The 15251-nt window shown below is 52.2% G+C and overlaps 1 protein-coding gene across 1 annotated transcript in view; it reads right to left on the reverse strand.

Moving 5' to 3' along the window:
* The window catches only part of EIPR1 (EARP complex and GARP complex interacting protein 1), a 126364-nt gene that overhangs the window by 93938 nt on the left and 17175 nt on the right, over positions 1 to 15251 (reverse strand). The window lies entirely within an intron of this gene.

Raw genomic sequence — 15251 nt, forward strand, 5'->3', positions numbered from 1 at the left:
TGGGGCCATGGGAGAGAGAAGGGAGCTGGCCACGGAGGTCTGGGAGTGACCGTGCTTGGCCACTCTACAGTGGGCAGAACTCAGCTCCAAAGTGATTAAGGTGAGAAAGAGGGACAGAGGATCATGAATTAACACATTTTTAGCTTCTTTTTAAAAATGAGTCTAATGGCTGTCAGCACATATGAACAGAAAACATTAATTATAACAGTGCTACATTTAGGTCACTAAATGAAAAGGTTAAGCACACTATCTCTACACTTTTCTGGGTAATTTTAGAGGAATTAATATGATTTTTTGGGGGCCAACACTGTGGTGTAACAGATAAAGCCACCACTTGCAGTGCCGGCATCCAGATGGGCACCAGTTCTAGTCCCAGCTGCTCCACTTCTGACCCAGCTCTCTGCTATGGCCTGGGAATGCAGTGGAAGATGGCCCAGCCCAAGTCCTTGAACTCCTGCAGCCACGTGGGAGACCTAGAAGAAGCTGCTCCTGGCTTCAGATTGGCCCAGCTCTGGCCATTGTGGCCATTTGGGGAGTGGGCCAGCACATAGAAGACCTCTCTCTCTCTCTTTCTCTGCCTCTCTGTAGCTCTGCCTTTCAAATAAATAAATAAGTCTTTAGAAAAGAAAAAATGATTTTAACATTCCATATCTATTGACATTCAAATCCATGGGAAAACATAATTTTTCTTTTAAAAATAAATATACGCTGGACAGGCAGCGTGGCACAGTAGGTTAATCCTCCATTTGCGGCGCCAGCATCCCATATGGGCGCTGGTTCTAGTCTCAGTTGCTCCACTTCCAATCCAGCTCTCTATGGCCTGGGAGAGGAGTAGAAGATGGCCCAAGTTCTTGGGCCCCTGCACCCACGTGGGAGACCAAGAAGTGCCTGGCTCCTGGCTTCGAATGGCACAGCTCCAGCCGTTGCGACCATTTGGAGAGTGAACCAATGGAAGGAAGAGCTTTCTCTCTCTCTCTCTCCCTCTCACTGTCTGTAACTCTACCTCTCAAATAAAATAAATAAAATCTTTAAAAAAATAAAATAATAAATAAATATGTGCTAAGAAAAGAATCATGGACCTGCACATAGAGCTCTAGAATGTTCACGATGGCATTGATTACTGCAATGAACAATTAGAAATGTCTGGGACTAGAGAGTTGTTCAAATAACCTGCAGTGCTAAACTGTAGTCTTCAAAAATTCACAGAGAGTACAATTATGAAAAAACACATGGATCTCAAAAATCCTTGCACCAAAATAAACTCACCTTTTAATTTCATTTTTGATGCACTTTTTTTTTTAAGATTTTATTTATTTATTTCAGAGGCAAAGAGAGGGAGAGACAGAAAAAAAGGTCTTCTTCTTCTTCTTTTTTTTTTTTTTTTGACAGGCAGAGTGGACAGGGAGAGAGAGAGAGACAGAGAGAAAGGTCTTCCTTTTTGCCATTGGTTCACCCTCCAATGGCTGCCGCAGCTGGCGCATCTCGCTGATCCGAAGGCAGGAGCCAGGTGCTTCTCCTGGTCTCCCATGTGGGTGCAGGGCCCAAGGACCTGGGCCATCCTCCACTGCCTTCCCGGGCCATAGCAGAGAGCTGGCCTGGAAGAGGGGCAACCGGGATAGAATCCGGCGCCCCGATCGGGACTAGAACCCGGTGTGCCGGCCGGCGCCGCGGCTCACTAGGCTAATCCTCAGCCTTGCGGCGCCGGCACACCAGGTTCTAGTCCCGGTCAGGGCACCGATCCTGTCCCGGTTGCCCTTCTTCCAGGCCAGCTCTCTGCTGTGGCCAGGGAGTGCAGTGGAGGATGGCCCAAGTGCTTGGGCCCTGCACCCCATGGGAGACCAGGAGAAGCACCTGGCTCCTGCCATCGGATCAGCGCGGTGTGCCGGCCGCAACGCGCCTACCGCGGCGGCCATTGGAGGGTGAACCAACGGCAAAAGGAAGACCTTTCTCTCTGTCTCTCTCTCTCACTGTCCACTCTGCCTGTCAAAAAAAAAAAAAAAAAAAAAATTTAAAAAAAAAAAAAAAAGAACCCGGTGTGCCGGCGCCGCAAGGCGGAGGATTAGCCTGTTAAGCCACGGCGCCGGCCAAGAAAGGTCTTCTATGTACTGGTTCACTCCCCAGATGGCAGCAATGGCAGTTGAGCAGATCTGAAGCCAGGAGCCAGGAGCTTCTTCTGGGTCTCCCATGGTGGTACAGGGAGAGCTGGATCAGAAGAGGTACAGCTGGTACACGAACTGGCACCCACATGGAATGACAGTGCCACAAGCAGAAGCTTACCCACTAATACCGGCCATGGCCAAGAGCTTTTAATGTACTCTCATATAATACAATGAAGCCTTTCAATGGACTGTAGAAGACTATTTGTGCCATGGAAAAATGCCCATAATATATGTTTAATTAAGAGACAATGTAGAAAAAGAACCCAACAAATGCAATAACCATTTTGTTATTTATAAAACGTGTGCCTGTCCTGCTGACAGAACCAATAGGTGAGTGGGTGTCTCTGGAAAGTGGGACTGCAGGTATTCTGTGGTTGATTTCTATTGTTAACACTAGGTGTCCCTTTAGCAAATGTCTTCATGGTACTCAACAGCACCTCCAGGATGCATCTGCTTCAGGTGCACACCTTCCTCTTACCCTGGGGTCTGGTAGAAAAACACCCTCCTGCCCTTAACCAGTCACTCCGGGCTGAGTGTGGCTCAGAGCAGAGTTCAAATACATGTGGCAGGAAGAGACTGACAGCCATCTCCTGGGGTACTGAGAAGCCAGCCCAACACATACACACCTGTCCACCTCTCAGGGAGAGTCCAACACCCACCTCTCCCAGCTCTAGAACTGTCTGCAGCCTGCCCAGTGTGTTCCCAGCGGGCTGACACATGCCTGGCAGTGCTTCTCCACCACAATCACCTGAGAACCAGGAAGGCACGCAGCTCTTCTGTGTGAAGCGAAGGCTGACTATACTCGTTCTCCTCCCCACACCCAGGAACACGTCACACATTCAAAAATCTACTGACTAGTAACCAGCAAATTGTTAAGTAGCTATTGGTTATTGAGAAAAACATTGGGCAGTGCTTATACAGCTAAACAAGCACATGTCCCACGGCCCAGCAAGTGTATGGTGGGAACAGACTCAACAACCAAACCAAGACAGGCACAAGAAAGTTCACAGCAGATTTATCCATGCTGGCCCAAAATAGAAAACACCCTCGATGCCCATCTGCACCGGACCGGATCAGGGTCAGCACTGTGGCATGGCGAGTCCTGATTGTTCCACTTCTGATCCAGCTCCCTGCTAATGCACCTGGGAAGGAAGCAGAAGATGGCCCAAGTGCTTGGGCCCCTGCACCCACATGGGAGACTCAAATGAAGTTTCAGACTCCTGCCTTCAGCCTGGTCCCCCCCTCTGCTGCTGCAGTCATTTGGGGAGTGAACCAACAGATGGAAAATCTCTGTCTCCCTCTGTCACTCTGCCTTTCAAGTAAATAAAATAAATCTTAAACAAAAACAGAACGGGTAAATAAACTGTGGCATAGTCACAAAATGGAATATTTACAATGATGAAAAATACACTACAGACTTACAGACTATGTGGCGTGAGAAAAGTCAGACACAAGCACAGCACACAGTGTGATTCCCTTCACGGGAAGTTCAAAAATGGCCAAACTAATTGGGGCGAAAGCAGTGACCACTCAGAGCAGGGCCTGTGAGACAGGGGGGCTGCTGGGGTGCTGGGAAAGGACTGTGCGGGGCTGGGTGCGTGTGTGCACATGGGTACCTACCTGTGTGTGTAGGAATGTGAGAGAGAGCATGAAAGTGCATTAAGCTGGATCCTTTGATGTGTGCACGTTAATGTAAGTTACATGTCACAAACAGAAATTCATCAGAGTAAATATAAGTAACAAACAGGTGAGGGAGATTCACCCTTTGTTGTAACCAATGAAGTAAAAATTTTAAATTTAAGAATTTTGTCACGGCAATTAATATTCATCATATACGCCAAGTTTACTTAAGCGTTCACATCCAGGGCTGGGAAGGCTACAGTTAAACTGGTACACACTGTAATCGCTAAAATTCTTTCAGGCAGTTTATTAGAATATATAAGTAAGAACTACATAAATGTTGAAACTGAAACAATTTGATTTCTTGAAATCTGCCCCCAAAGTAAACAAAAAAAAATTAGGATTATGGAATATTATGTAGTTCTAAAAATTGTGATTAAGGACAATTATAAGCACCAAAAGTGTGAAGAGAATACTCCATTTTAAAAAGCAGACTATAGGCCGGCGCCGTGGCTTAACAGGCTAATCCTCCACCTTGCGGCGCCAGCACACCGGGTTCTAGTCCCGGTTGGGGCGCCGGATTCTATCCCGGTTGCCCCTCTTCCAAGCCAGCTCTCTGCTATGGCCTGGGAAGGCAGTGGAGGATGGCCCAAGTCCTTGGGCCCTGCACCCACATGGGAGACCAGGAGAAGCACCTGGCTCCTGGCTTCGGATCAACGAGATGCGCCAGCCACTGCGGCCATTGGAGGGTGAACCAGCGGCAAAAAGGAAGACCTTTCTCTCTGTCTCTCTCTCTCTCCCTGTCCACTCTGCCTGTCAAAAAAAAAAAAAAAAGCAGACTATAAATTGGCTGGCTATTATAAAAACCACCCCATGTGGAAAAGGACTAAAAGGCAACATACAAAGTCAGAAATGATTCTGCCGGTGCTTGGGAGTTCTTTTCCTCTGTATTCAACACACTTCCTACTTACCAGGAAATCCATTAACACTGAAAACCAGCTTGCAGTTAATGTACTGTTTTGCCACATCTCTGAAACACACTACTGCATCAGCAGCTGGACTGGCAGGAACCCCACACAGCAGCTGCCTCTGGCTGGCTGGGTCCCCTTCCTGGGCCCCTGGCCTCTCCAGCCCCCTGTGTCTGACAGATTCTCCTGTCTCCCGCCTCCACAGTGCTGGCCTCTCTCCTCACCGCCTCCATACCCTCTTGCGTAAGAAGACACAAAACAAATGCTTCCCACGCAGGCCCTGCTGCATGACCTGAATACGCTGTCCTTCAAATCCACTCTCTTCTCCCCCACATGCAGGGTCAGCCATGCACTGGCTGCAAAGACGTGGGCTCTGCTAACGCGACACCCTCCAACAGGGCTGCCGCCTCCACTTCCCTGCTCAGCTGGAGGAGCCGCCTAGGTTCCTCCACATCCCCTTGTTTCATAAATCCATAGACAAACCCAAAGCCCACAGCCCACCCCTCGGCAAGACATTAAGAGGAACACATTGGGTAGGGACAGGTGCCAAGCTGAGTGCTACAGCCCTGATAACGCAGCAGCCATAACCACGACCTCCAGGAGCTGCTGCTGAGGCTCACTCAGTACAAGCCAGGGCTTACAGGAGCCCTGAGGAGGGGCACAGGCTGCGGCCCACACCGCGCCAGGGGACATCCCCTCCACCTGCCAGGGTGCCTCCGCGGGTAGCAGCGAGCAAAGAGAAGGAGGCAACAGCCTTGACCTCTGCTCTCTTCTCTAGGCACTACCCTGCTGCCCAGCTCATGGGGAGGACACAGCAATGTCTGGTTGAAAAACAGACGCAGTTACAGCCAGTTACGTAAACAAGTGAATCGCTGATTTGTAACAGCTGAGCAGGTCGGGAAAGACGTGGCCAGTGCTTAAAGACCATGCTGAATTCTGGTTTTTACAGGTCTTAATGGTGCATAATGAAGGTCAAGCTCATATATCTTGAGTCACATTACTAAAACATTCAAAGCTAAATTTACCAGTGCTGGGCTAAGGCCACAGACAAGCAAACAAACACTTAAGAGATGAAGTTTATTAGGGGCCCATAAAGATGGTCTAGCGCCCCCTCACTTCCTAAAGAACTCCAGCCTAGACAGGAGCTTCATGTGCACAGCAAGCATTGGCTGCAGAGGACAGGGACCCAGGCACAACTGGGAGGAGGTGGGGGGAGATGACAAGGAAAGGACCACAGAAGAAAAACCAGAAGCCACCTCATGGGACAGTTAGGGATCTAATGGCCTCCCCCCAGGTAAGAGGTCCTCCAGCCATGGGCTGCAGCCCTCCGGTTCCTGCCCTAACTCCAGGCTGAACACAAAGCCCCACTACCCACCATTAACTCCCCCTGCCCCCAGCCCCCACTGTGTCCTTGTCCACTGTTGCAAAGGAGCCTCCACTTGTCCACTGCTCCCAGGAGCACTCTCACTGGACACAGGGAGGTCCTGGAATGTGGACCACTCCTGACAACCACACACAACGTGGCCGGGGCGAGAGCTGGGGGAGCGCAGTCATTCTGCTCGTCTCACAGACTCCATTTCTTTACTCCCAGTGAGTATGTGACGCTGACAGCAGGGAGGGACCCTGCTGCATCCCATCTCCCTGCAGCATGAGAGGCTGACACAACAGTGATCCCTGAGCCAAGAGTCCTGGGCTCCAGTTTGGATCTGCCACCAACAGGCTGTGCTGCCCTGGGCAAACCACCAGTGCTTCCTGGGCTTCCACTTCAGCACTGTGTGAATTTAGGGAGCCCTTTGTCTAAGGGAAACACGTGGGGTCCTTTAGTTAGAAATTTAAATGAAAAGCAATGGGATTATGACATGTGCGCCACATTTCCCAAGGCTTCCTAGGCCCATGGTCTGGCTGATGTCTGCCTGTCCTCATTAATACTCCGCACTTGAGCACACAGGTCCAGGATTCCAACAGCCTGGGACATGGAGAATCCCACATTCAAGGATCTCCCTGTGCGCAGAGAGGTGCTCCACAGAATAGTGGGCAAGATGACGGCTCATCTGCAGCAGGGGTCAAGGACGAGGCAACACTGGAACTGAACCATGCCACCAACAGTCCCTGGACAATCACGCTTCTGGATAGAAATGCAAAATTAGAAAGACATGAGTAAACTCTGTAGCTTAAAAAACAAATAGTCATGAGGCATAACAGATGCGGGAGCCCAGGAGTCTCAGATAGCAAAGAGTACAACAGAGTCAAGAAAGACAGGAACAGTGGTAGAAGGGACTCTAGGCTGCCTCCATCTTTACCAGGGCTACCTGAACTGTTCTAGGCACAGGATTCCAAAGAAACACAGCCCACCGCTCCCAGCATCCTAGAGAAATGCCTTCAGGGAACCCTCATGGAACGGCTTGCTGGAAAATCCCAAAGAAGCAAGTGTTTTTCCCAGCAGGTTTTCTTACCAGGAAGAGAGACCCTGCTAGGCCCCAACTACACCACACCCCAACTACACCGCCCCTCAAAGGACAGCTGAAGGCTGCAACTCCGGAGGGTCCATGAAGGTCCTGGTGCATTTACTCCTCAGGACTCCAGGGGACAGAGCAACACTGGGTTCTGACCCAGTTCTTCCTGAAATCTAAAGCAAAGATCTGCAGGATTTCACTGTAGTAAAAAACATGGAACTGGATGCCAGGCCTGGGGTTCCTAGTTATGTTTCTCTTTCAGACTGAAAGAAATGTCATTTATTGTCTGAAAATGTCATGGGATAACCCAGATTTCCCTGTGAAAAATAAGTGCTTTTGTAGCATTAGAACTAATGATTACATGGGGTTATGACCTTCCTTAAAATCCACCCCTCAAAGGACAGCATCAGCAGGTCACAACCATGAACAGCTGTCGGTCCTCCAAACACTCACCACACACGTGAGGGGTGGACGGGTGTGGAAGTACCGTGGAGAAAAACAAGCACAGAGGAGAAATAGCTGGACCTACAACAGGGGGCCTCTGCTGAGGGGCCAGGAACACAAAGACAGCAGCCAAGTAGGGAAGGCACTCACCGCCCAGCTGAGAACGTGGGGGTGGCATGGGAGGGACTTCACAGAAGATGACAGAGGAGCCACCTGGAGGCAAGGGGAGGACTCAAAAACCCTGCACAGAGAATCACGAACTTTGCCCCTAGACGGCAGAACGTGCTGGAGGTTAGCCAGGAACGCCGACAGGCCTGAGAGGCAAACCGTCTTCAAAGGGGCTGCGAGGAAGCAGCGGAAGACCAGGTCTTCAACTCTCAGACCTGTCCGCAAGCTTGAAAGAACCTCCTGAAGAAGCCTGCAGAGCGGCAAAGCACGCGAGCACACGGACAGCACGGGGGCCGCCGTGTGGCAGAACACGTGAGCACACGGACAGCACAGGGGCCGCCGTGTGGCAGAACACATGAACACACGGACAGCACAGGGGCCGCCGTGTGGCAGAACACGTGAACACATGTCAGCGCAGGGCCTCACAGCGTGGCAGAGCACATGGGACACGGACAGCACAGGGCCCCGCAGTGTGGCAGAACACGTGAACATACGGACAGCACAGGGGCCGCCGTGTGGCAGAACACGTGAACACATGTCAGCGCAGAGCCTCACAGCGTGGCAGAGCACATGGGACACGGACAGCACAGGGCCCTGCCGTGTGGCAGAACACGTGAACACATGTCAGCGCAGAGCCTCACAGCATGGCAGAGCACATGGGACACGGACAGCACAGGGCCCCGCCGTGTGGCAGAACACGTGAACACATGTCAGCGCAGGGCCTCATAGCGTGGCAGAGCACATGGGACACGGACAGCACAGGGGCCGCCGTGTGGCAGAACACGTGAACACATGTCAGCGCAGAGCCTCACAGCGTGGCAGAGCACATGGGACATGGACAGCACAGGGCCCTGCCGTGTGGCAGAACACGTGAACACATGTCAGCGCAGAGCCTCACAGCATGGCAGAGCACATGGGACACGGACAGCACAGGGCCCCGCCATGTGGCAGAACACGTGAACACATGTCAGCGCAGGGCCTCACAGCGTGGCAGAGCACATGGGACACGGACAGCACAGGGCCCCGCCATGTGGCAGAACACGTGAGCACATGGACAGCACGGGGGCCGCGTGTGGCAGAACACGTGAACACACGGACAGCACAGGGCCCCGCCGTGTGGCAGAACACGTGAACACATGTCAGCACAGGGCCTCACAGCGTGGCAGAGCACATGGGACACGGACAGCACAGGGCCCCGCCATGTGGCAGAACACGTGAGCACACGGACAGCACAGGGGCCGCCGTGTGGCAGAACACGTGAACACATGTCAGCGCAGGGCCTCACAGCATGGCAGAGCACATGGGACACGGACAGCACAGGGTCCCGTGGTGTGACAGAGTACGTGAACACATGGACAGCATGGGGGCCACCGTGTGGCAGAACACGTGAACACAGACAGCGCAGGGCCCTGCAGTGTGGCAGAGCTCATGGCACACGGACAGTGCAGGGTCCCGTGGTGTGGCAGAGTACGTGAACACATGGACAACACAGGGCACCACCATGTGGCAGAACATGTGAACACATGACAACACAGGGCCCCACCATGTGGCAGAACACGTGAACACATGACAGCGCAGGGCCCCTCAGTGTGGCAGAACATGTGAACACACGGACAGCGCAGGGCCCTGCAGTGTGGCAGAGCTCATGGCACACGGACAGTGCAGGGTCCCGTGGTGTGGCAGAACATGTGAACACATGGACAACACAGGGCACCACCATGTGGCAGAACACATTAACACATGACAGCACAGGACCTCACAGCATGGCAGAGCACATGGGACACGGACAGCACAGGGCCCCACCATGTGGCACAACACGTGAGCACATGGACAACATAGGGCCCTGCCATGTGGCAGAACACGTGAACACATGACAGCGCAGGGCATCACGGCATGGCAGAGCACATGGGACACGGACAGCACAGGGCCCCGCCATGTGGCAGAACACGTGAACACACGGACAGCACAGGGCCTCGCAGTGTGGCAGAACATGTGAACACACGGACACACAGGGCCCCACGGTGTGGCAGAACACGTGAGCACATGGACAGCGCAGGACCCCGCAGTGTGGCAGAGCACGTGAACACACGGACAGCACAGGGCACTGCAGTGTGGCAGAGCACGTGAACACACGGACAGCACAGGGCACTGCAGTGTGGCAGCGCACATGAGCACATGGACAGCACAGGGCACTGCGGTGTGGCAGAGCACGTGAGCACATGGACTGCACAGGGCACTGCGGTGTGGCAGCGCACATGAGCACATGGACTGCACAGGGCACTGCGGTGTGGCAGCGCACATGAGCACATGGACAGCACAGGGCACTGCGGTGTGGCAGAGCACGTGAGCACATGGACAGCTCAGGGCCCCGCAGCGTGGCAGAGCACGTGAGCACATGGACAGCTCAGGGCCCCACAGCGTGGCAGAGCACGTGAACACACAGACAGCGCAGGGCCCCGCAGCGTGGCAGAGCATGTGAACACACAGACAGCGCAGGGCCCCATGGTGTGGCAGAGCACGTGAGCACACGGACAACACAGGGCCCCACGGTGTGGCAGAGCACGTGAGCAAAAGGACAGCACAGGGCACTGCGGTGTGGCAGAGCACGTGAACACACAGACAGCGCAGGGCCCCGTGGTGTGGTCGAGCACACAAGCACACAGATAGCACAGGGCCCTGTGGAAAGAACCCACACTGGCGAAAAGAAGAGCAGCAGGGCTCTTGGTAACAGAATTCAAGCCTCTGGAAGGGCGGCAACATCAGCCCGTGGGCTGTATACATCCCACAAAATCATTTGGTCTGGCATTGCTAAGGCAACAACAGGGGGGCTTGAAATCCAGTAAATCTACAGCAGGCTAATTTTTAAGTGATGATTTTATATGGCAGAAAAGTGGGTCCCCACACCTGGATAGGGTTTTCCTGCCGGACAGGCCACCTTGGGATGCTCCAGTTGCTCAGGGCAACAGTCCTTTTATCCTTAAGGGAGGGGAGGGGACCAAGAAGAGGAAGAGCAGGAGTTGGGGAAGAGGAGGAAGAGGCAGAAAGAGAGAGGGGGAAGACCCTAAGATTCAGTCTGGCCGAGCAGCTGGAAACTTGAGTTTGTACAAAGCACCCAGGTGACTTGGAGGACGGCCAAGGTGAGGACTCACAGGGGAGGTGCATGGACACAGCTAGTGTCAATCAAAGAACAAGCAGAACCACAGAGCCAGGGCTGGAAATGTAAGCAGAGACAGGTGCCCAGGGAAAGCAGGGAGTTGCTTTACCACCCCTTGGGAGACTTCTGCCTTTTCACTGCCCAGGACCCTAAACCAGCTGGGCAGTGTTAGAAGAGGACAAACCCTGAGCTTCGGGTCACCCGGGATCAGCCACATGTTTCCAGAAGGAAGGTTAACACTCACCACTAGCTACACAAAAATGGGGGTCGCCAGGACACAAGGAAAATCTGGGGATGCACGCTCAGAAGCAGTACACAAAACTTCTCCGACAGAAACCCCCTGGTTCCTGTGTCAGACACGTGCCAGTGAGCGCACACCTCCAAGACTAACTCCACTGTCCTCCAGCAGGGAGCACGGAGAGCTGGGACAGAGACACCTGCCCAGGACTCGGAGACACAACAGGAAGAGGCTCCTCCCCCTCAGGACTGTGACAGCTCGGGACATCCTCAGAACCAGCGCGCTGCCGAAGCGAGGGGAATGACTCAGGCCAAGGCATTTCCTAGGGAATGAATGACTGCCTGGAGGAGCTGCCAGCCTGAGGCAGAACCACGGGCCATTTACCCTGACCAACAGCAGCCCCAGGAGAGGAGGGACAGAGGCAGGGGCCTCACAGCTGGGTTGTCACAGGCGTGGCACCAGGCGCTGCCAGACACAGCCAGTCTGACCTCTCGCAGCACACCACCCCACCCACCCTCATCTGCTCCACGCGCACAGCTCAACCGCTCACACAGGGGCACAGTGCAGGCTGCACGCAGCGAAGGGTTCTCTCAATACCTCATCCCACAGGGGCACTTCCAGCAGCAGGGCAGGGGCACGGTTTACAGGGAAGCCTGCACAGAGTGCACTTGCCATCTCGGGACCACAAGCAGCGGCACAGCACGCGTGACAGCTCAACTGCAGACTCAGATAAGACAGTGGGGAGGACAGAGTGTGCCCACAGGCCTCAGTCCCAATAACACCACACACAAACTGCACGACCTCCGAGAAACGTGAAACTGCTCAGGCCCAACTTCCTCAACTGTTAAGTGGGGTAACTACACCTGCTCCATCACCTGAGGCAACAGATGCAGAATGAGCCCTGATCATGTCACCATCAGCCTGGAGCAGCAGCGCCTCTCAGTCAGATGTGAGCCCCTGGGGAAGGCAGATGGGACAAGTCTGGTTTCAATGGGCACCACACTGGCACACTGCACAGAGTTTCCAACTGTGGGTTCCAACTGTGGGTCCCAACGGTTCTCAAAGAAGGCCTGCAAACAACCTGCACGAAACTGCTGTGAGATGGTGGTGTGAACACGGCAATGAGATGATATGAATACTGCTGTGAGATGGTAGTTTGAACACCGCTGTGAGATGGTGATGTGAATACTGCTGAAATGGTGGTGTGAACACTGCTGTGAGATGGCAGTGTGAATACTGCTGTGAGATGGTGGTGTGAATACTGCGGAAATGGTGGTGTGAACACCGCTGTAAGGTGGAGATGTGAACACTGCTAATGAGATGGCGGTGTGAATACTGCTGAGAGATGGTGGTGTGAGCACTGCTGTGAGATGGCGATGCGAACACTGCTGAAATGGCAGTGTGAATACTGCGGAAGTGGTGGTGTGAAAACCGCTGTGAGATGGTGGTATGAATACTGCTGAGATGGTGGTTGGAACACTACTGTGAGATGGTGGCATGAACACCGCTGTGAGACGGTGGTGTGAACACCACTGTGAGATGGTGGTTGGAACACTACTGTGAGATGGTGGCATGAACACCGCTGTGAGATGGTGGTATGAACACCGCTGTGAGATGGTGGTGTGAACACCACTGTGAGATGGTGGTGTGAATACTGCTGAAATGGTGGTGTGAGCACTGCTGTGAGATGGTGGTGGGAACACTGCTATGAGATGGCAGTGTGAATACTGCTGTGAGATGATGGTGTGAACACTGCTGTGAGATGATGGTGTGAACACTGCTGTAAGCTAGTGTGAACACTGCTATAAGCTAGTGTGAACACTGCTATAAGATGATAGTGTGAAACTGCTGTGAGATGATAGTGTGAATACTGCTGAGAGATGGTGGTGTGAGCACTGCTGTAAGATGATAGTGTGAACACTGCTATAAGATGATAGTGTGAACACTCTAAGATGGTGGTGTGAATATCACTATGAGATAGTAGTGTGACTACTGTGATATGGCAGTATGAGTACTACTATGAAATGGTAGCACTGAGAGGACTGTGACACAGAAAGTCAGAACTGCAGAACAGGAACATAGAGAGGACTGGTACGTGGAAACATGTTGTTGGTGAGGAGAGTCATATTACACGTAGAGATATGCACACATCATGTGTGATGAAATGTGTTCACATGTTAGGTGAAACAGGTACCTCATGTGTGTGGACAAGGAAACATGCACATAACGTGCATGGAAACTGTATGTGTCCACATGAGAGCAGCTGTATGAGAGGACCCACACCTTCAGTGCGAGGGGCTGACAGCGCAGCCTGCAGCTTCTGTGCACCACATGTCTGGCCCTTCTCACCACACCAGGCTTTCCCAAGAGTAAACTGAGGCCCTGTAGAGACCCAGGCCCTCCAGCTAGTGATACAGGCCACTGCAGTGTGTGCTCCATCTGCCCGGAATGCCTCAGCTCACACACAGCTTTCCTATCATGCCACTTGTACTGTGCCTGCCTCCTGGTCACTGACCAGTGCACACACACCTCAGTTACAGCTGCAACCAGGAGCTTCTGCACCTCAATTTCACCTTTTCACTGAACGCTCAACTCAGGGCACAAATACCTATTCACTTCTGTGTACCCAGTCCATAAAAGAGGAGCTAAACACTTCTGTTAGTAAACTAAACAAGCATTTAGTTCTAAAGCTTTCGGTTAGTAGACTACACCAGTATCTCAGCAAATTCACACACTTCCTCAGAAACAGAGCAAAACCAGCAGGTCACACACAGAGTTCCACATCTGTCTTGTGGATCTACAGGCAAAAGACAACAACAGCTACACGTGGAATTAGGTTGTTTAAGATGGTAGCTTTTATTCAAGCATGATGGAGAAACCTAAGTGGGGGCAGATCCCACAAGCCTGCATCAGCTGTTTACTAGAAGTTTGAGAACAAGGAGACAACAGATTGTGCAGTGGGTTAGGCGCAGCACTCAGATTGGAGGATATAGAAAAGGAAAGCAAGTGCATATGCATTGTTCAATCTAGAATGACTTCACACGCTTGTCAGAACTTCAGTGAGACACAGCCTTCCCCAGCATCAGAGAAGTGGTTTCTGGACAAGAGTAACTGTTAAGGATAAATATCTTGGGGCCTGCGCTGTGGTGTAGTGGGTTAACACCCTGGCCTGAAGCACCGGCATTCCATATGGGCGCTGGTTTGAGACCTGGCTGCTCCACTTCCAATCCAGCTCCCTGCTATGGCCTGGGAAAGCAGTAGAAGATGGCCCAAGTCCTTAGGCCCCTGCACCTGCGTGGAAGACCAGGAAGAAGCTCCTGGCTCTTGGCTTCGGATCAGCACAGCTCCAGCTGTTGCAGCCAATTGGGAGGAAGACCTCTCTCTCTCTCTCTCTCTCTCTTTGCCTCTCCTTCTCTCTCTGTGTAACTCTGACTTTCAAATAAATAAATAAATCTAAAAAAAAAAAAAAAGATAAATATCTGTCGTTCAACATGAGATGTCTTTTGCCCTAGATCCAAGGACAGATGACATGTATTCTGGAAATCAGGACTGTTAAGACCCATACACCTCACTGAGAAGTGCGTTTAGAGCTGTGGACTCTGGGATCCCCACGCACTGTACTGTTAGGCGGGAGAATGGTAGCCCTTTCTGTCCTAAGCAACTGCTTGCAATCAGCCCTAGCATCCCTCCTGAAGCTGCCCTCCACAGAAAGATGTGACCAAAAAGGAAGCGGCACCAGGGGACTGCATGTTCATCAAATACGTGCTGGAGGAATGTGGCTCCCTTCTCCACCCCCACATGCTTGCACCTGAGAATCGCAGTTATGTATGTATTTTTATTTTGTATTAAACTGCTAATTAAATCTTTGCAAGCATAAGAGATGTGTAAAGTTAAGGTGCATAATAAAACATATTCTGGACTCTTAAAAAAAAAGGATCCTCTGAAGCCAACCTGAGTGATTTCAGGAATTCCCAAGGCAGGGGGAGGGGAGGAGAACTGTGATGTGGCTTTAAAACAATTCACTGGACTCTTCTTCCAAAATGGACT

Source organism: Lepus europaeus, chromosome 13, assembly GCF_033115175.1.
Source record: "Lepus europaeus isolate LE1 chromosome 13, mLepTim1.pri, whole genome shotgun sequence".
NCBI lineage: Eukaryota > Metazoa > Chordata > Mammalia > Lagomorpha > Leporidae > Lepus > Lepus europaeus.